Source organism: Toxotes jaculatrix, chromosome 11 (genome assembly GCF_017976425.1).
Source record: "Toxotes jaculatrix isolate fToxJac2 chromosome 11, fToxJac2.pri, whole genome shotgun sequence".
Taxonomy (NCBI): Eukaryota; Metazoa; Chordata; class Actinopteri; family Toxotidae; genus Toxotes; species Toxotes jaculatrix.
The window spans coordinates 22,477,670-22,499,555 of NC_054404.1; the positions used below are offsets into that span (position 1 = coordinate 22,477,670).

Consider the following 21,886-nt stretch of genomic DNA (forward strand, 5'->3'; position numbering starts at 1 on the left):
GCAGGAGCCGAATGCACGGCCCCACTTCACTGAATACAAAGAGCAGTGTGAGACAAACACCTTGGAGAGCCAAAAGCTTGTCTCGCTAGTTGTTGCGCTGGATGTAAACTAGCAAGTTTTCTTGGCGCGGTGGTGCCTTTTTGCAGAGGCAGGAAGTGAGAAAAGGGCACATGAAGAGAGCGGTTAGGCTCTTTAAACGCAGGGGTAGTACTGCCTGTATCGCTTCCAAAAATAAAAATGAAGAAAAAAAAAAAACTTTTGAAGTGTGTTTGTGTTTGAGGCGAGGGAGCAAAGGTGTGCTTTTGCGTTTGAGGCAAAAGGCAGGAGTATCTTCTGTATGTGTTTGTGTGTACGTCTGTATGTGTGTGTGTGCCTGTGTGTGTGTGTGCGTGCTTGGAAGTCCCTCTTGCCAGTTTTAAAAAACATCCGTAGCCCAGGTAAATGGCATGCTGTCCTCTGCACATGCCCGGTGGCTTTCTCTTTCTCTTCACAGGGAAGAGTTCAGAGGGCCAGTTAGCACCATTCACAGCAGACCCTGAGGCTTTACTGAAACACACACACATCAAAACACACACACACACACACACACACACAGTGATATTCATACACAAAGATTTCTTTAAGCACACATGAGGCTACAAACACATTCGCACATGATCAGCAGCTCTCGTAAATTCATGCAGCAGCAGCAGTTGTACATACGAACACGCACATGTGCGCACACACACATGAACACACACAGTTGGCCCATGGCTACAGTGTTCAAACGGGCGTGATATTGAAATCCAGCAGTACGGAGAACAGTGGGTTTTGCTGAGGTCCAAAGCAGGTTATTGATCAAGGTTAGTTTACTGTGAAAACTCTGCCTGTGGCCAAAGGCCATTCACACCTCTGGTGTGAATGTGTGTGTGTGTGTAAGCAAATTCTGTGTACAGACACAGGAGTGCAGAAAACAGTCTGTAGTGTCTGTAGGTGCATGTTTGTGTGTTTCAGTGTATTTTGCTCTTTAATGTATTGAACGTTTATGCAACAGTGCTGCTGTGCTGCATTTAATGTGCTTCAGTCAGAATTGGCTTTGAACAGATGCTGTTTCCTTTTCCTCACAACTTGTGAGATTGTGTGCTGTTTCTTCTTTCCAGGTATGAAAAAGTTAGGGAGTAAAGATTAAGCAATTCTGAATGTATCTGTAAAATGTTCACAGACAGTGTATTTGCAGTATTTATTTGTAGGGACTATAGCATTATCAAACTTTTTTTATGGTAATGTTCAAGCACTCAGAGCACTTGGTTAATGTTAGGGAAAGATTGTAATATATGTCTGTACACACGATACCTGATTTAAATTTGGCCGCCGTCCTCTTCGAGGTAGTGACCTTGTGCAGTGATACACCGCTGCCAGTGCCGCTGCCACGCTTGGAGCGCTCCCTGGAGGTCCCGCTCTGTAAGCATCAAAACAGCAAACCTTCAGAGGAGGAAGTCACAGAGAGCTGGCGATTGTGTTTGTGCAGCCAAATACTTTGTTGGTGTGTTCATTACACTGAGAGCAATGTGTGTGTTGTCTGGGCTTTGTTAACCTGAAGCAAGTTACATCCAGCACTTGAAAATAACCAATTTGGATGGACAACACGGACCAGAAGACCCTTTTGGGGACTAGTTACTACTTATCCAGTGTTACCTGACCACGTGTCCTATCATGAGTGGCAGTACACAAAATTTGCTGGGGTATTTTAATTATTCAATGCTTGAAATAAAATTTACAAAAACAAATTTGTATCATTTTTGTATCGGGACGATAAACTGAATTTAGATTTGTATAAAATAATTTGAAAGGGACACAAATCCAATGACAACATTTTAAAACTTTTGTAGAATATTTGATTTTAATTGTTTTAAGTTTAGATAATAATAATGAGTTCCAGGTGTTTTCTAAGTAATGTCCTGCAGTGATGATGATACTCTATCTGTTGTGGTACATAGATAATTACAGAAAAAAAATGCTGGTGAAATTTCTGAAACGGTTCAGCTTGCTTTGCAGTGACTCCACAAAAGCAAAAAAAAAAGAAAAAAGAAAAAAATGACTATTCAGGCTTCAAATGAGTCGTGTTTTGGGGTTTTTGTAAGTCATTTAAAGGTTAGAGGAGAAGAGTCTCTGGGAAAATCAGAGAATAATTCCCCTCTTTAAATACAGTAGCTGCTGCCAAGATGCCCTCTAGCAAGGCATTTAACCACCCATTGCTCCATATGAATCAGTAGACAGCTATGCTTCTAGTGGGCAGCTGCCTTTTATTAGACAGTCAACTGCTTTAAAATGAAGTGTGCTCAACAAAATGCGCTGTGCTGTTTAGCTTAAAGATTGTCTACACAAAGGGTGTTTCAGTTGTCTGCACAGGCTGCGTAACACACACGAGCACACTCAAGCATCATACACACGCAACTGAGACTCATAGAGTGATTTAGCGTCAAGTCTATTTTGTCCCATTTTCCACCTGAGACTCTCAGTTCTGTGCCTGAACTGATCCTGTTTAAACCCTGAGAACTGAAGCGGCTGCTGCTCTCTGCTAACGCTAACATGCTGTCGCTACATGTGCTGTGTAAGTTAGCTCAGTCTGACTGCCACCTGACCTTTCCTCACAGTGACCCTTACACTGCGATGTAAAATCCAAACAGAGATAAGGTTTGAATCGGTGTTTTGCTTACATATTATATTCTACATGCTTGAGCATACCTGTTTACCTACTGTATAATATGGCATTCAAATATACTGTATATTAGTTTTGGACTCCATTTGTCTAAGAAACTCCCTGTAACATAAAACACATGTGTAATATACACAGACAGACATGTATACATGTATTTTTAAGATAACATAAGACTCATTTACATTTGTAAAAAGTGCCATTGAACTTGTGTTTAAAAGGAAAAACATAAAGCTCAGAATGATTTGTGATCTTGAGTGTGGTTGTTTGCTTCATGGTGATAACCTGCTGGAGGTCACTGTATGTCTTCCAGTTAATTTGCCACAACGCTGTTCATTTATCACAAAGCACAAAACCACCAGCACGGCAGAAAAGATCAATGGATCCGAGATAAAGAAAAAAATAAATAACAATAATCCCATTTTGAATATTGAACCATTGAATCACAGACTCACAATGTTACGACCAGACTGAGTGAAGCCTTTGTGGTGCTGTTAGCTGACTCCAGACTTAAGATGTGAGGTTTTAAAGCAGAGAGGTTCTGGCGGTGTGGGACTACTCAGGGTTTTTCATGTTCTGTAAAACTACTAAATTTGGCTGCTACTCTCCGACATACTTCACACACACACAAACACACACACCCACACAAACGGCTACTTTTCTCTAGCTCTAACAAAAGTAGATGTAAGTAATGTGTCTGTTACTGTACTCAGGGCCTCAGAGGTCTGGCATCAAACAACCTTCATATGGAAATTCAACACAAAAACATACATACCCACGTACACATTTACATGCAAGCGTGTAGCTTCAGCATGATCTCATGCACGCAGTCAAAATGTGATCAAAGTTTACCACACGCATAGGAAAAGTCCTCCTTTAGCTGATCAACACGTACACACACAACCTCATCCATACACATGAATCACCTTCATAGGAAAGTGTGTGTGTATGTAGGCTACTCTGTTCCTCATTAAGTGACAGAAAAATGTCAAAGCAGCAAAAAGTTGCGACCTGTTGTACCTGTTTAAGTTAAGACCATTTATTAAAACGTACAAGAAATTAATCATCTGCTGCTACACCTGGTGACTGTGGGCCTGCTTTAACCATGCAGGAGCTTTCCATCATACCTGTGCAATGATGACAGATATGTGTTTGCACTGTTACGCATTTCCAGAATAAAACATGGAACGCCTCGTTTGCTAAAAAGAAAGCTGGATTTATTTTTTATTAATTTATTTTGGAAAGAACAAGAACAAAAGTTGGATAGAAGGTTGCTCCAAATGTTGCTGATTCCTTCAGTCTTAGAATCAAACCCTCCACAATACACAGGTCAGAGTTATAATCGACTGGACCAATGTTTGTAAGATTGTGTTGTGTTAGTTTGTAGAAACCTGTTGTTATTTAAAGGTGATTTAATGAAGGTAAACACAAATCAGTCTCCTTAATGAAGGAGAAACAGAATGCTGTACTGGTGTTCATGCTTTAACCACGGTTAACACTGATTTTAGAAGCATTATTCTTATTGCTGTACATTAACTCCAAGTATTTCATTTGATCTTGTTGATAAAATCACCAAAGTGGCACCAGATTGACTTTGCACCAGGTACAGATGTGGTTCTGAGTCTATTCTCAGTCCAAAGAGACATTTTCCACTAAAATACCGACATCTATCTTTGTTCTGCTTCATTTGAATGCACCTCCCACCTGTTGATCACTCTACACTGCAGGCTCAAGGTTTGATCTTCAGAATACACTAATATTCACCATGGTTACATGGTAAAAACAAAAGCCAACATAGAGCACCGTGGCCTTGGTCTAACTAAGGTGATTCTGATATCTACCTTTTCATCCAAAGCTGACCACTGGGCCGATTCCCCAAAACCTTGGTGAATTTCTTTAACCCTGAAACCACAGCTCAATCACCAAACTACATCCTTACTTCCCTCTAAAGGTATGAAATTCAAACTAGCTCTCACAAGGATAGGAGTGCAAAAACACACATACACACACACACACACACACACACACACACACACACACACACACACACACACACACACACACACACACACACACACACACACACACACAAGCAATTCTCTCCATCCCCTCTCTTTCCACCTTCTTCTGTCCGGTCACTGTAATGGATGGTGAATCTGTTGCTTACTCATGCATATAGCTGACAAATTGTCCCTCTCCGATCACGGCCCTGCCGCTGTGTGATTTGTGAAAGATGGGACACGACAGGATGAGTCGGCAGCTCAGATTGAAAAAGGGCACTGAGGATGCAGACAAACTAGTTCGAAAAGGTACATTTGAAGAAAATTATATACCTGAGGGCTTACAGGCGTCTCTCTCTCTCTGTGTGTGTGAGTGTATATGCAGCTGAGAAAGATTAGAGAAATGTGACACAAGTTTTTGGCAGTGACCTTGCTGTGTGGTACATGTATATGTATGCTGGTATGTGAATTTACACAAAAGCCTTAACCAACAAAGAAGGTAGAATCTCTGAGGTGCAAACGTGTATAAAAGGCTAAAGTATGAATTCATCTGACTGGATTAAACTGTGAGAAGACCCACATAATGTGCACCAGTCCCCATTTAAAGTGTATATAATAACCCACATACAGTCCAGCAGTCCCTGCTTTCAGCAGTAGGGCCTATTATTATACTATAACCCATATTCTCCCCAGCAGATTCCACTGTTATCTGTCTTACTAGGAGTCTAGTCCTCTATAGACCCCGCCTCTCTACCCCCTTTATTTCTGTGTTTTGAAATTCCAGTTGTCTGTGAGTTCACCCAAAAATGAAAATATCTTTTAAAAATGACCTTGAGGTTTGCATGAAAATAAAACCCAATGCAACAACATGCATGTTAAACAGCTACCAAATTTCCACAGCCAATGCCTTAGCTTAGCCACAACACACTGGTGAATAAACAGTCTTGTAGGTCATCCACAAGTCCAAGAACAAAGCTGAAATGAAATGAAATTTATTGTTTGGTTAAAAAAAAAAAATCCATTTGCTGTATGAATCATTTAGGGCTGTAAAACATGATTAACTTCATTATTTGGCGTAACTCACTCTGTGTTTAGTGTCCTCTAAACTTTTTGGTCAGGGAAAACAGTTCTGGCTGTTTGGGGTCGTTGTCCTGCTGCAGCACCGAAGTGTAGATAAAATTATTATCCAAGAATTGAGGAAGTCCTCTCAGGCCTCACTCAGCACCAAACAACCTTCATCACTGAGTCAGGTCAGCCTGTTCGTAGCCTCAGAGGTGAGAGATGAGGGCACGTTAAAGTCCACAGGGCACTCCCTGCAGCACGCATGCTCCGTGTAGAGTTAATTAATCTGAGAACACATTAACAAGTAGGCGTCTCAAAATGAATATATTAACATTTTTATCAGCTCAGATCTCCTCTGTCGCCTGGACAGCAAATGACCGGTGTTTAAAGACACTACCAATACTGATGTTTTCAGACATGTCAGGACCCACTAACAGGACAAGACCAGATGGTGATCCATGGTCATCCAAAGGAGAACAGTCCTATCTCTGCAAGTCTAATCTACAGATGTCCCTGATGTCTCTGTGCTATTGAGATGTGATTCATTTTGGAAGAAAATTTTGGTTTTCAAAGTGCTCTCTGATTGGACAGTTGATGTATAGCACAGTAGCTTTTGTTGGAGTGTAATCATTTGCAATCATTAATCATGCAACAGGACTTTTTTTTTGCTGGCTTGAAGTTCAGATCGACAAGTTCAAAATGTCATGCCAGCTCAAAACTGGTGCACACTGTATTAAAAAAGTCCAGAATCCATTGAAAATTTGGTTGAAGGCATGAGCGTCATATGTCCCAGTACAGTCCATCCATAGCAACCAAACTCTGCAGACAGCTGAATGTTGAAAGGATTAAAAATTTAAACAAAACACTGCAGCACAGTGTAAATGAAAGGGCCAGAGGCATGAAAAAAAAAAAGAAGTACAGGTGGTCTAATTGTTTTCAGCATCTTTGTATCTTCAGAAATGAGGATGCGGATACAGAAAGTAGGGCAACACAACTCTGACTGAAGCTGTAGAAATACTCACAAACACATAATCACACACACTTTTCGAGTGCCCAAAACAAGCACATGCTCCTAATGTGATCCTGAAAATCACTGGCCAGCACAGTAGAGCTTTGATAAATGAACTCACTTAATGAAAAGCCACTAGCTATTATACGGAAGTAGAAAAAGAAAAACTATATCAAAGATAAAAAAGACAAAGAAAATAAAGGAGAGAAGGTACAGAGGAGAAGGGGGGGGGGGGGAGGGGGGGGGGGGTGAAAGAGACCCTTACTATTTCAGAACACTAGACCGAGCTTTGTGCCAAGTCTGTCTCTCCTCTCTAACCCCCTACTTCCACCCACCCACCCCCAAACCCTTTGTCTTTCAAAGGACCGAGGGGAGGCTGCATCTTTCGAGTCATAAACATCTAGCGGGTAGGTCTGCGCTGGGCCTTTGCCATGTTACATATTTGCTTATTTGAAAAAAAAAACAAAAAAAGCAGTTCTGGCACAAAATCTTCTCTCCCTCTCTCTCACTCTGTGTCTCATCATTCCTCGAGGCCAGAGTTGAGGCTGTGATAGAGATTAGGACAGCAGCGTTACTGACAAGGCAGCTAAATCTATGCCGGCTGACAAACCTGGCAGTAGCAGTGTTTGGGGAAGGATTGTTAAAAAAGAAACAGAGAGGGGCTTTGACTAATAACGAGGAGAGAGACGAGGACCCGGGTCAGGAAATGGAGCGTTTTGAAGGCCAGCCAAAATGGCTGATTGGGGAGTCTGATCAGTTCTGATTTAAGGCAGATGTAGGACTCCTGCACAGCTGATTTAAGTCTAATAAAAGAGAGTGTGTGCGAGTCTGACTGTGTATATATGTGCAGCAAGTACAAGTACATCTGCATTGGCATGTGTGGCTGACTGACTACACAATCTGTGTACATAAGAGGGTGTCAGTGGTACGCATGCCGTGGGGACTCTCGCAGACAAACACTCTACACTTGCAAAAACGCTGAATTCACTACACCCCAAGAACCACCACTTCACCACGGCGAAACCGCACGCCACCAGTTGCCACCGTCAGACACAAGACGGTGCCCATGTGCCCGTGATGGCATCCAGATGAGTCAGTTCAAAGGGGAACTGCATGGCTCGGAGCCACGCTGGGTCTGATTCCACCGCTCAAGGAGGGACAACTTAAAATATAGTTTTACAGCTTTTCAAGTCTGTCTTAAAACAACAGCCAGGTGCGCACATGAACACTGAAACAGCTAAACTTGCTGTAATAATTCCTATTAAATCCCTTACTAATGGGCTTTCTCAGGTGATGGGGACAAAACCACAGACCCCGATCTGTGTAAAAATGTCTGCAGCAGTTTATGTGAAGCTAATGTGAGACTTCAGCAGTTTTAATCAGTCAGCTCAAGTGCTTATAGATGGTTACAGGCTCCCTGGTTTGTTAGGGAATTTACCAAAGAGTATTATTAACTAAGACAAGCCCTGTATTATTAGTTAATACTGTGAACCTGTTTGTCTTTATTATTTTATTACATGTTGTGCTCACAGGATGCATGTTGCTAATAAAGTTTTGTTCAAGCAAATGACCAGAATAATTGAGTGGGGGTAATCAATAATTTCATAATAGCAATGTATCAAACGACAGCATGAAAACAATGTGACGAACCAGTGATGAACCTGCAGAGGATAATCAGCTGAATCAGCAGCTCCTTTATACACTGTAAAAAAAAAAAAAAAAACATACGCTGAGAGCAGGAAGTGTTTTAAGATTCAGAGTTATCAGGACTCCCTCACTTTTCTTGAAATAGCTTTATTTGTTGGTACAATTTCAATTTTTTACTTTAAATGCAGATAATTTAAGTTTCTAACAACCTGATTTGTTTCCCAAATCATTTAAGCTTAGGTTTTCACCACATTGTGAGTTTTAACTCGTTGTTCAGCTGTTTCACTCTCAGAGCGTCGTATTTGACCACTGCAGGCAGCTCTAAAAACCCACATTGTAAAATATTATACAGAAATGAAGTGGAATCAACTCATCTTTTCTTGCTAACCTAATATAAATACTTTGTTCAATTCAAGTTAATTCATCTTAGCATGTCTAGTTTCTATTTTATCGGACCACTCAGAAACATGAGTCGATCTACGTCGTAGTTCGAGGTCTTTAGAATCGAGTTGAATGAATGAATGAATGCTGAGGTTCACTCAACTCATGAAATGAAGCTTTTAAAGAAACAAAAGTAGCATGTTAATAGACTTCCCAGCATGCATTGCTTTTTTTGTAGTTTGAAGAAACAGACATGATGGAGATTTGCTGTGTGTCTTTACCACAAGTGAAAATAAGTCTTTTTTTTTTTCAATAATGAAAACAATGTGAACCACAATGAAGGTTAGTACTGAATTCAGTCCCTACACCCACACACTTTGACAGAGTTTAACAGAGTCACTGGGAGCAGCCTCACATATCGTCTTTGTACTGACTCTGGGACAAAGTGGCTTCAACTGCTGCAGCTGTTTGTTCCTTATGTTAAATGAAAAACTGACTTTTTAAACAGAGAAAAAATGGAAAATAAATCTGTCAGTGTGACTTAACAGATCCTTGAGTTTTACATTTTCAGCTCATTTAACTTGTTTCTCAAGTTCAGTACTTAACTCAGTTTTACACTTTAGTAACCTGAGTTCCGTTAACTTAGTTCTTTAAGGCAGAGGGGGATCTTATGTTTTTAAGTTGAAGAAACTTAAATGATTTACAGAAAACTTTATACCTGCTCAGCACCAAACAGAAGCCAGTCACAGTTAACAGCCGGTTAGTGAACAGAGAAGGAGATATTTCCCCTGGTAGAGACCAAAAACAGAGCTCAGAGAGAGTGAGCATTGTTCTCACATTCATCAGGAGGCCATGACTCCAAATGAATGATGATGTTGCCCTGTAACTACTGGATACCTAAAGAAACAACTATTTCCTAACAAGTTTTCCATATCGACTTTAAAGGTGATATGTTGATGTTGTGCTGACAACTTGCTGCCCCCAAGTGGCCTAAATATCAGTTACTACAGGTTTAACATTAACTGTAAAAACATATAATTCCAGCTTAGGTGTACTGTTATGTCAATGGGACACTGAAGGTGAAGGGTGGTTTATCCACCCCTGCTCACTGCACAGGAAAACTGTGAATGAACAGCAAGTGGAGTGGGTCCACTAATAACATCACCATTCTCTTTCATTTTCTCTTCTAAATATGTTTGACTAACCTGTGACCTGGTTTAAAAAAATGTCTGATCACCTGACTGCTCATGTTTCTTGCCCCTTACTTGTCACACAGCTCCCAGATTTCAGAAATCAGCTTGGTGAGTACAGTGCCATCATTAATGATACAACAAAACAATGGACAAAACTAAACAAATAAGACAAACAATAAGCGTGAAAGTTCATTTTTGACCTCAGAATGTATTTTGACCCACTTACTAGCATTTCTTAAAGCGTTCAACAGTATTTCACAGCATGTGACACCTCTGATGAAGACCAGGAGATGTGCTTGAAAGCACTGGAAAAAAAGTTACTTTTACATCTTCATTATTATTATAATTTTTGTTAATAATTACTGTTTGTGTATGTGTGCGCCCATATGTGTGTGTTTGTTCTCACCCTAGACTGTGTATTGTTACTCTCTCTGTGTCTCATTCTGTCTCTCCGCTTCTCTACACCCACCACCTCACGGTTGCAGATTAGGCCGCTTAGCGCTCACCGCGGGGCGAGCTAATCACCAAGGAAAGCAAGGGGTAGGGGAGGAGGGGTTATGAGACATAGAGAGAGAGAGAGAAAAAGAAAGAGAGAAAGAGAGGAAAGGGGAGTGGTGCTCAACGTCCCCCCCCCCCCTCCACCAATCCAACCAGCCGACCCCCGCCAATCCCGCCCCCATACTGCCCGCGGGGCACCATCATGGTGACAGCAGTATGACAGTAATCTTCCAGTGACACTTTTCTGTTTTTTCTTTCTTTTTTTTTCTAATTGGTGTGTGTGTGTGTGTGTGTGTGTGTGTGTTGGGGGTAGGGGGGGTGGTACCTGAAGGTACCATGACACTTAGACGATTGCCCCCAGAGAAGGCAACAACACGGCAGCACAATGATGCGCATTGCCGGCACCAGCACAGGCAGCCAGGAGCAGCTAGATGCCTTCCCTTCCTCGCCTCTAAAAATACTTACACACAATGCATCTGATAATAGGTTTATGCAATGATGCATCGGCGCATGGTAATCTATCCACCCCAGCATCACCCACCACCATCCCAGCTGATAGACAATATTACAAATGTAAAAGGTCTGGTTTGTAGCATCAGGGAAAAAAAAAACAGTATGTCAACTTATGTCTTAGATGTAAATACACATAATATCCACAATAAGGATGAAGAAAGGGTAAAAATGTCAGGCTTGGATTTAAAGGATAAGGCCGGTTCTATTGTGTTTATTTGTCTTTTCTATTTTTCTTATTGTCAGCAAATCCCATGTTTGTCCATCCTTCAGTTCTTTCTGACTTCCCTGCCCTTTCTGACACTCAACCCCAAGCTGAGTCATTCCGACTTAAATGTTTAAAGATGGGTCACAAATATCAAATATATATATATATATATATATATATATATATATATATATATATATATATATATATAGCTTCCTTTTTTTCTTTTTTTTTAAAAATCTCATTTATTCCCTCAAACAGCTGAGAAATGTAGCTTTTATCAAGCGTTACTCAAAGAGGAGGAAAAAGTGCTTGTGTTGTGGGGAGTGTTGCTATTTTCAGGTGTGGATTCATACACATTTGCTGTGCTGCTACGGTAGCAAGACATGTGCTGGCCCAAAATAGACCACAGTGTGTGAAGGTGTGTGTTCATGGTAATGAAGGACCATGTCACCCAGTGCAACAGTGTGTCTCACTGATGTGTTTTTAATAGTTTCTGGACAATAATGGAGCTCTATGGCTCAGAGGAATAAGACATGTAAGGCTTTGGATACACACACACACACACACACACACACACACACACACACACACACATTTCGGGTCATTTCTCTGTTGGTTTCCTTGTTTTCATGGGATTTATTGACAATACAGAAAAATATAGAATATCACTGCTGTAGGAAGCTGAGGATACGTGCAGCAAAAGAGAGAAAATAAACGACAGAGGTCACAGAGAAGAACAACCTCTCGCCACACACTGCGCTGAATTATGATCGCAAAACCACCTGTTTAGTGTAAGTTATTCTCTATGCTTTATTTGAGCTGGCGCACACGTAAGAATTCATCTCCTTGTTGAGCGCTGCGAGCAGCACCGTGTCTACGCATGTGCCGGTGAGCAGAAGGTAGAACTCCAGACAATAGGAAAAGAGCCAGATTTAAGAGGACTGTCGCTTGGTGTGCAGCAAGCATCTTCATAAATCCTAATACTCAGTCTTTCCCTGTGGAACAGGGGGGGGGGAAAGGCAAAGAAAGGGAGGGAATGAATGCATTTTCTTCTTATCTATCTGTCTTTCACTCTCTTTCCCCAGTGAGGCAGACAGAAGGGAATAAATGGCTCCCCTCTCCTCTCCTCTCTCCTTGGTGTGGGCTGACAGCACAGCAGATGGTGGTTTAAGCAGTGAATTTATGAGTGCCACAGTCTTAATGTTGCAGAAAGAAAAGAAAAGGACTCGCATCAAACGCCACTGACAAATGCACTTGCTAATATTAATGCACTCCTCATTCATCCAATATGCTGCCTAATTGCTTTTCTGTACACAGTAATATGGCACCTGCTGCTCAAGTCCGGCACTCGCATCAGGAGAGGGGAGATTGAGGAGGGGGGGTGGGGGGTGGGGGGGACAGAGAAGGTAGAGATGTGAAAGTAGAGAGAGAGATGTGAAACAAAGTGCCTCTTGCTCTCTCTCTCTCTCTCATTCTGTCTTTTTCTCTCCCCTTTTTTCTGTGATGGATGCAAGGCTGTGGATCATGCGCCAGACCTGTCAGTGTTCCTAATTAAAATTTTATACTTACAGGCTCAGGGAAAAAAGGTGGAAAGCACTCAGTAAACAATCAGTTATGAGAGGAGAGGAAGGGAGAGGCCATCGCACGCTTGCACGGCGGGGGCACGCTGAGGCACACACACACACACACACACAGTCCAATTTTCAGTACAGCATCATGCATAGAAAATTCTTGGACTTTATCAGAGCTTAACACGGCCATCTTACCTGCAGATCAAGCCCGAATCCAAAAGGGCCTGAAAAGCAGAGCACCTTTACTGCAAAAAGCACTTTGGTGGGCTCTTGTGGACACACCGAACATAGTAAAAGCACAAAGGCTGTTAGGGCTGTATGACTATGTCACCTTCAAAGTATCAGTGACTAAAGCGGTTTCACAGAAACGTCGGATGGAGCCTGAAAGTTAAAATGTGCCTCCTGTCAACCGGTCATGGTTTCTATCATAAGCAGCACACTGATATTCATTGTACACTTAGTGCAAGCTCATCATTAAACATTAAAATGAATTTTTTTCAATCAAAACTCAATTAAAAATAATCAATACTGTATGATTGCACATGTATGATGAATTATTCAGAGCTGATATCTTGCGCATTACCCCATACCGCTATAAAAATACCATCATCTGCATTACCAGAAGCTGTTTTTTTTTTTTTTTTTTTTTTTTTTCTTTTCCTGGTGTCAACTTTCTTTGGTCTTATTATTATTCTTCACTGAATTCTGACTTCTTGAAGTCAGACAGATGAACATCATTTTAGTGCTTTGCATCATGTTTGGGGTCCATCTGGGGCCTGTGTTAGCCTCCTATAGCCCCACCATTATCTGCCCTCCAGCTGCTGTTAAATGCACCAAATTGTAAAATAATGAGTTTGTAAATTGCACGCAATTACGGATGCAAATTGAATAAATCCTCCAAACTATAGATTGTCCTTTCTCCTCACATCAACACTTAATTGATGCAGGTTTGATGGATAAAGCTTTGATAGCAGGTATTTCTTTTGAGTGGTGGGATGAGAAACTGAAAATGCATTTTGTTGTTGGAGGCGTGTGAGGCTGTGAAAAGATGAACTGTGATTTAATGGAACAGAGTGTACCGCTTATGGAACGAGAGGTGCAGCAGGCTTGTGATGAAGGAGTGCAGTAAATTAAAGCAGCAACGGCAATGAGATCTTAAGCTGCAGCTAAAAACATGCACCTGACCTCAAAATACACACACACACACACACACACACAAGAACTGTAGGTCAGTGGTTGCCTGCATGGGGGTTGGCTGAGGGGTCACTAAATTATTAATGGGATAACAAAGAATCAAAAACATATTTCTACTATATAAAATTATGTGTATTTTTCTGAATTTTCATTTCAGAAGAGAAAAACACTTTGGCTGAACTGCTGCTCATAAACATATTAAATCTGTGATGAGGGGGTCACACAGAGACACTGCTCTGTTTTTAAGGGGACCAAAAAAAAAAAAAAAATGTTGGGAAACAGTGCAGCATATATTTATCACCAATAAAATAACAAACCAGTAGCTCGTAAATCAGGAGAAACTTTTCAGTTATACAAAATACTAAAAATGCTGCTGATGGGAAAATAAGTGATATGGAAAAATAATGACAGTAATTCTGCAAATACATTTTAAAACAATGCTACACAAGAACCAATCGAAAAAGGGAGAAATAATACAGGAAAGGCAAAAACCGGAAGTCTGTGTGGTATGTCATGTAAACGCATGGGGATTAGACATGAAAATTAAAAAAGAAAATTCACAGTAGTAGATCAGTTTATACTTACTTCTTTACCAAAAACTAACTGTAAAGCCTAACTGAATTATAGTGGACATACACTATTTACATTTTTGCATAAAAATGACCATTATTACATTCAGGGCCATAGTCAGGATTTATGACAAGTCCCCGCAGTGCCCCACTCAGCACAAATTTTAACAACAAAAAGAAGAAAAACTATATATGAGTAATCTACTGACTTAAATCATACTATCTGTAAACTATAATTCTCAGCTTGCAGGCCTGAATGATGTTTCAACATTTTCTCTGCTCAAATTCTTTACTGATTCTTTTAAAGGTGTAGAAATAGTCAAATTTAAACATAGTGAGTCTAAAAATATGGGAATAATCTTGTGTGTGTGTGTGTGTACATTCTTTTAATTAAAGCATGTAAACTCCTCCAGAGAGATTGCTAAAACCAGTGTATTATATGTGTGGCTATTAACACGTACATGGAACAGCAATGTATTAGAGTGCTTTATATGTGTGGCTGCTCGAACATACATGTAATAGTACCATTAATAACTGCACCAATTATGAACCTGCTGCCATATGAGCTTTTTCCTACTGATGATTATTAACTATATAAATCCTGATGCACTGGAACCTGATGTGAGGGCTCTCACATTTCTTCTCTCAGCTGAAGGAAGATCAGTTATTCATCTCAAAAACACCATGTGTAAGTTGTAATAATGAAGCAGCAGACACTGAAACATCAGACACACAGTCAGTCACACAGGATTCACTTTGAGCATCTGTCACACACACACACACACACACACACACACACACACACGCACACGCACACACACACACACACTCGCTTGCTTTTACCTCTCCTTCCCCCAGTGTGTCTGTCTATGTGGGTGGATGTTTTGCATGCATTTACCTTGTCCCTGTGTGTGTGTGTGTGTGTGTGTGTGTGTGTGTGTGTGTGTGTGTGTGTGTGTGTGTGTGTGTGTGTGTGTGTGTGTGTGTGAGCTAACTCTTTTATGCATGAAATGGAGAACACTGTGCACCTGAAGGCACACATCAGCACGTCAAGAACAGCCATCAGCTCAGGACTTGAGTCACATCCAGCGGTTCATACACACACACACCGACACACACACACACACACACACACAGAGACTAAAGCATTTTCAGCTGCATGTGTGCGTGAATACAAAAACCCATCTGACATAAATAAAGTGAGAAAAGAAAAAAAAAAATCCACTGCTATTCCACCCACTTATTACAACTAACACAATCAGCTGTGATTTCCCCCGAGACAAATAACTGGCATTAGTTTATTATTATTAAGTCTAACCAGCACCATCATGCATTCAGTTCTAATAAAGCATCTGTTCATAGATACTGAGCTGATACAAAATTAGTGGAATTATTAAAGGTTTTTGTAAAGAGATTAAGCAAAAAAAAAAAAAAAAAAAAAAACTGATTCAGGAATAGTTTTGACAGTGTGCTCAGAAAGTGAAATATTTCATTATAGTAAGGACATATTCCAGCTCCACCCTCAGCCACACTGCCAGCCACCGCTCTCCTTTTCATCCACAGGCATCACTGAGGTCAGCACAGCCCCTGGTGTTTTATAGTTTGTGTATTTTAGGGGGAAGAGTGAGGAGAAAAAAAAAAAATTAATCACCGGCACATTTGCAAGTCGTAGAAAGACCAGAGCATCGCCATCATCATCATCATCATCTTTACTGGAGATATACTACCCACAATCCTTTTCCACAAGCTGACTAATTAGCCACAGAAAGGTCAAGTAAAGTCAGTGTGTGATTAGAGAGAGAAGTAGAGAGAAAGGGAGTGAGAGAGGAGGGGGAGGGAGGAAATGAGACAGACGAGTGGAAGAAGAAGAAGCAGGAGAAGAAGAAGAGGCTCACATACATCAAGTTTTGGACCCGTGCCAGAACGTCTCGTTTTTTTTTGTAATTCACCGTCTTTTCTCTTCCTTCTTTTTCCCCGCGCCAACTGAGAGTTTTCCTACAAAGCACTGGCTTCAGTTTTTTAATAAAATGCTCATGTTCCTGCACCTGGACGTGTCGGCTAAGTCGGTCTCTCAGTCATTAAAAACAGAGATGCCGCACAGATCGGCCCCAGCAGCTATGATGCGAGGCCTCTGGAATCAAATACAGCAGAGACGGGTGTGTTTCTGTGCTTATTTTGGGGAGGTGTGTGTGTGTGTCTGTGTGTAGTTAATGAGTCGTTTTGTGTTACGTCTCAGTTTTGTTCATATTGTTGTTATTATTATTTTATGCTGCCTGATTACCAACAGATAGTTTGCAGATAATTTACCAGCCACTTTATTCACCGCTACATGCGTGTGTGCACGTGCATGCATTTCCCCTGTGTGTGTGTTTGTCACATGCACATCTGTACCAAAGCATTTGTGGTTGTGTGTGTGTATGTGTGTGTGTGTGTGTGTGTGTGTGTGTGTGTGTGTGTGTGTGTGTGTGTGTGGTTGAGTGCCAAGTGAAAACACGACGGTGGATGCAGGACCGGTGCTATTCCCAGTGAGCCTCGTACGGTGGTCTTGCCGCAGGCTGCTCCCCTGGCTCAATGTTGAGTCAAAACATCTCCTGGTAAAAGAAAATATATATATATAAAAAAAAAAAAGAAGAAAAAGAAGAAGAAATACAGGGGAGGACTGCGCTTCCCTGTCAACGGCAAAACACAGCAATGTGTTGGATGACAATGCACTGACACACCGACACTGCACCTACTGTGCACTCCCAACCTTTGGGAATTCACTGGAGTGAAGAGCCGGTGTATAGCATCAGAGATCCAGATGATGTACAATATGTGTCATTCTGCAGGCTTTGCTAAAGTAACATATGTTTTGCTACACACACACACACACACACACACACACACACACACACACACACACACACACACACACACACACACACACACACACACAGAGAGAGAGAGAGACAATGGCTGTACACTTGCTCTTCTACCTGGAATAGCCTGATCCCTGAGGGGAGTGGTGTTTTAAGACATTCAAACACACTCTCACACACACACACACAGATAGACTCATGGTAAGTGGACCCGCAGACTAATGGAGTTTAATTACTCCCAGCACATCCATCAGGGGCTCCAGTAGGGGAGTGGAGTATTTTATCACCACTTTTAAGGGTTATTAGTACAAATACACTGTCACCCTGCATTACCACTGCAACGCTTTAGGGTGCCATGCCCCCACCACATTCATTACAATCTCTATCAGTATCTATCAGAACTAAATGCTCCCTCCACCTTCCTCCTTCCACGTCCTCTCCTCATACACTTGCCGTCATTAAAAGATGAAGGCTACCCCCTCCCACCCCCCGACAACCCACCTACACACCTACCCGCCCTCCACTTCGTGCCTCCATCTCCCTTCACCTCCTTTGACACACACCTCTAAAAGTTTCACTCCATTTATCGTCCGGCACTTTTGTGGCTTGATGGAGTTTGGCAGCTGGCAAGGACGCTACCAGACAATGACATTAAAAGCCCAGTGGTCACTCCCAAAAAAAGAAGAAAAAAGAAAGAAAGAAAATTCCTGGATCGGAAGACTTCTTTCAGGGAAGCTTAGCACATTATTCACTTCACGCCATCACCAAGCATGCAAAGGTGGGAGGCTTAAGAGAGATTTTCTTTTTTTTTTTTTTTCTTTTTTTTTGATGTGTGTACAGTAACTTGAGGAAAGGGACGGTTTGCAGTTTCTGGCCCCCGGGAGGTGAAGTGGGGGATATCAATCAGGCAGTATCTGACACCTATGCAGTCCATTACTGACTGGTGAGACTGACATTTTGAATAATTTGAAGGGATGTTCTTGTTCGGGTCTTTTAGGCAATCATAATGTGTGTGGTGTAGGTCTGTAGGCCTGTGTAAAGTATGGCCCACTCCATTAAAAGAACTTGTGTAATTAGCTATATATGAGTTCTAATCTGGATATCAAGGACTAGAGTTTTATTTTATTTAACCTAGAGATCAGTAATTACAGTTACTGTATGTTTTCAAGCTGTAAAAAATACACTGGGCCCTTTGTCAGTCACAATGAATTCAGAACTACAATAGTAGTTGGAGATTTGCTCGACTACTGGTTAGTTAAACTTGTTTGGGGAAAAAAAATAAAGGCAAACAGTAAGACTGTCACCCATACTGCTGCTGGTTTTCAACCACTATCTGGTTTGTTTTAGCTGTAGTTTTCCAGCACAGTGAGGAATTATTACCACAGCATCATGGGTACACACTCACTTTTCTTTTTTCTTTTTTGTCTCTTCCTACAAATGAAATGCTATCATCACCTGGCTAAGCTGTTAGCTTGTTCGATGGACTGGATGGAATTTATTGCTCAGTATAAAAGATAGAAATGGGAACAAGCTTTGAAAATAAAGACCACACACAGAGAAGCTGTAAGAGACTGTAGCCATGCTTTGACAATGGCAGCGTCTTCTGAGTTCATGATTTCAGTAAAATTACACAGTGTGAATTTTTCACTGCGTACAAACCAGCTAATAAAACTCTAGATGATTCATAATATGCGATGGAGTTTTAAAGTGTGGAATTTCTTTCTGGGAGAAGATTTGACTAGTGATCCGAAAACGAAACGGCTACGGAGCTTGTTTATATCACAAAGTCCAATTTTTTTTGCTACTAATTGAGAAACAATACCAGCCATAACAACTTAGATGGTGGACTTTCCAATGTAATGTTCTAGTTGGCTCCAAAGTGCAAACACTGCAAGCACTGCAATTAGATTATCCTGCTTCTCTGTCACAGAGAAACAAACGTAACGGGGTTATCCAAAGGTCCAGTCTGCCTTCTTTTATCTATGAGCCTAAACATCACAAGACCTGATTCCCCCCACCTACAGCATTTTAAATACAGGCTTGAGTCCTGACACTGCGCCGTGGCAGCTGTTGGCCACAGGTTCCATGGCTGGGGAAGGTTATTTGGAGGTAAACCCACACAGCTTGGGCTTTATAAATGGCACAATTACCGTTCTAACACAGTGTTTACGTTCATGGCACACACCTGGCACAATTGCCTTGGCGTGCATTACCATATAAACCAACCTCTAGAAAATGAATATAAGGCCCCCCCAGCCCACTTCCCTGAAAACTAAGAGGAACAATTTAAGTTTCAGGTTGATATATAGCAGCTAGCTCCAAAGTATGAAGACAAATATTAAAATTCTGCCGCTGAAACAGCCTGAAAGGCTGCAGTTAATGAGATTTTCAAAAAAAAAGCAGGAGTGCGAATGTATAGTCTGCATATGTGTGCATCTGCATTTACATTCCAGCACGTACACAAAAAGACATCCAGATTGTTTAAAGACAACCATCACATCAGCTATGTTGCCTCTCTCATCCCCCACAAACACATTAGAAAACCAAACCACCTCACTCATTTTACAAATTTCGCGTTTCAACCACCCATCTTCAGCAGGTGACTGTTTATTCTCGCTGAATTATTTCTTCTTCTTTTTTTTTTTTTGTATTTTCAGAATCATGAATTAAAAACCTGTACTCCGATTCCCCAAGCTTTCGTTATCCAGTTGCACATATTTTATAGTGAAATAAAACGGCAGCGTAATGAACGTTGGAATTTGACCCCATGCTGTACGGGGCCATGCAAAGGTCAGGAAAATTAATTTTGCCCTCTGTTGCAGGGGAAAGATGGAGAAAAACAGCAAGAAATGAAGAGGGGCAGAAAGGTTATGAATACAATAAGACATCCTGCGTAACTGGAACCTTTTAAACTGCGTTATTCAACAGCTGATGAGTTAGTTCCATGATTCAAATGCTCATGTGTTCCTCAGTTATTGCTGTGCATACATTGTGAAATTTGAACTTGTAGCCTCGCAGATATGGAAGTGTGTCTTTTCGGTGCTCTCTAAATTTAATCTACCTCTAAAAGCGTGGTTAAGAGTGTGTGTGCCTGTGTGTGTGTGTGTGTGTGTGTGTGTGTGTGTGTGTCTGTGAAGCACCTCAAGCGCTGCTGTCATCCTTTTGAGAACAAAACCACTCAGCGTTACAAGCCGGTCCAAGCCCGAGTTCTGCCCTGTTATTTATGGAAAACGAGGAATGTGTGGATTAAACAGATGATGCCAAGACGAACAACAACAACAACAAAAAAAAAAACAGCTATGATTCACTTCCCAAACCGTGGAAAAGCGCCAAAGGACAAACAAATCAATGGCAGTTTGGATGATATCTGGCCCCAAGCATTAACAGGCCATGGAGCACTGGCATGAATGTAAATGTGTTGTAAAGTGCAGTTTTCTTTATATGCAGCGAGGCAGGCCAGAGCTACAATAAACGCTATTTTTACCTGATTAACATTGTTCAATATATGCAATGTGGAAGCAATTGAAGAAGTAGTAAAGCTTCCAGCAGCGGCGGTGTGTACTAAATACATACATTTTCCTCCGTTTGAGCTGAACGGAATAAGCAGAAGAAGTGATGCTGATTATTTTAAGAGACAACAGTGAGATCCATCAAATTAGAAACCAGCCAAAACAATCAAATAATGCAGTGGATAAATGATGTCATACTATAAAATCTATGGCTTACTGTCTGGGCACAGGGCCAATTTACATCGCTACACTGGTTATGCAAAATAGCAGGAAGGCTTTGAACATGAGCTAGTCATCAATATACAACAGCAACAGCCTGCTACTGTTTTTCAATGTAAATTCGAATGTGTTTTTGTGCTTATGGCAGCCCTGTTAAAAGTCACATGTGAGGGAGGACGAGGAAGAGGCGAAAAAAGAGAGGAGAGGGAGGAAGAGAGGAGAAGAGACGAGCCCTGGCTGGCTGCCACTCATCTGGGCACCTTCTCTAAGCAGGGCAGAAAATCAAACACGCCAGGAAAGAATTAAAGGAGAAAGAGAGGGAGAGCGGGAGAGAAAAAGAAAAATGATTTTTCTTATAAATAGCATGGCTTGCCAGAAGGCAGAGGAAATGAGAGCAAGTGAGCGCTGGAAAAGAAGGGCTTGAGCTTGACACGGGGCTTAAAATTGAGAGGGGGCGGAAAGAAGGGACCTACTGCGCGAAAATGTCTCCAACCAAAGCAAGGATTAGTGTTCCAACCTCCTCCACCGCCAAGATCCGCCAGTACAACTAATCACCTTCACAGCTTCTCTCACTCGCTCTCTCTTCTCTTCTCTCTGTCCTTTTTTCACTCTTTTCATTCCCCTCTTTTTTTTTCTTTTTTTTTTTTTGCCTCCACTCTCCTCTGCTCTTTAAAGTATCATTTCGCCCCTCTCATCATCATTATGGCTAAAATTAAAGCAGAGTATGTTCTGCCAAGCACGATTAGCTGCCGCAGCCTAA

General features: G+C 41.4%; 1 long non-coding RNA gene across 1 annotated transcript in view; it reads right to left on the bottom strand.

Moving 5' to 3' along the window:
• Positions 1 to 782: 782 nt before the first annotated feature.
• The window catches only part of LOC121189695, a 50,283-nt gene continuing 29,179 nt past the window's right edge, over positions 783 to 21,886 (bottom strand). Inside the window, exon 4 of the long non-coding RNA XR_005894902.1 lies at positions 783 to 1,438. This is a non-coding gene — a long non-coding RNA (uncharacterized LOC121189695). The remainder of the gene's footprint in view (positions 1,439 to 21,886) is intronic.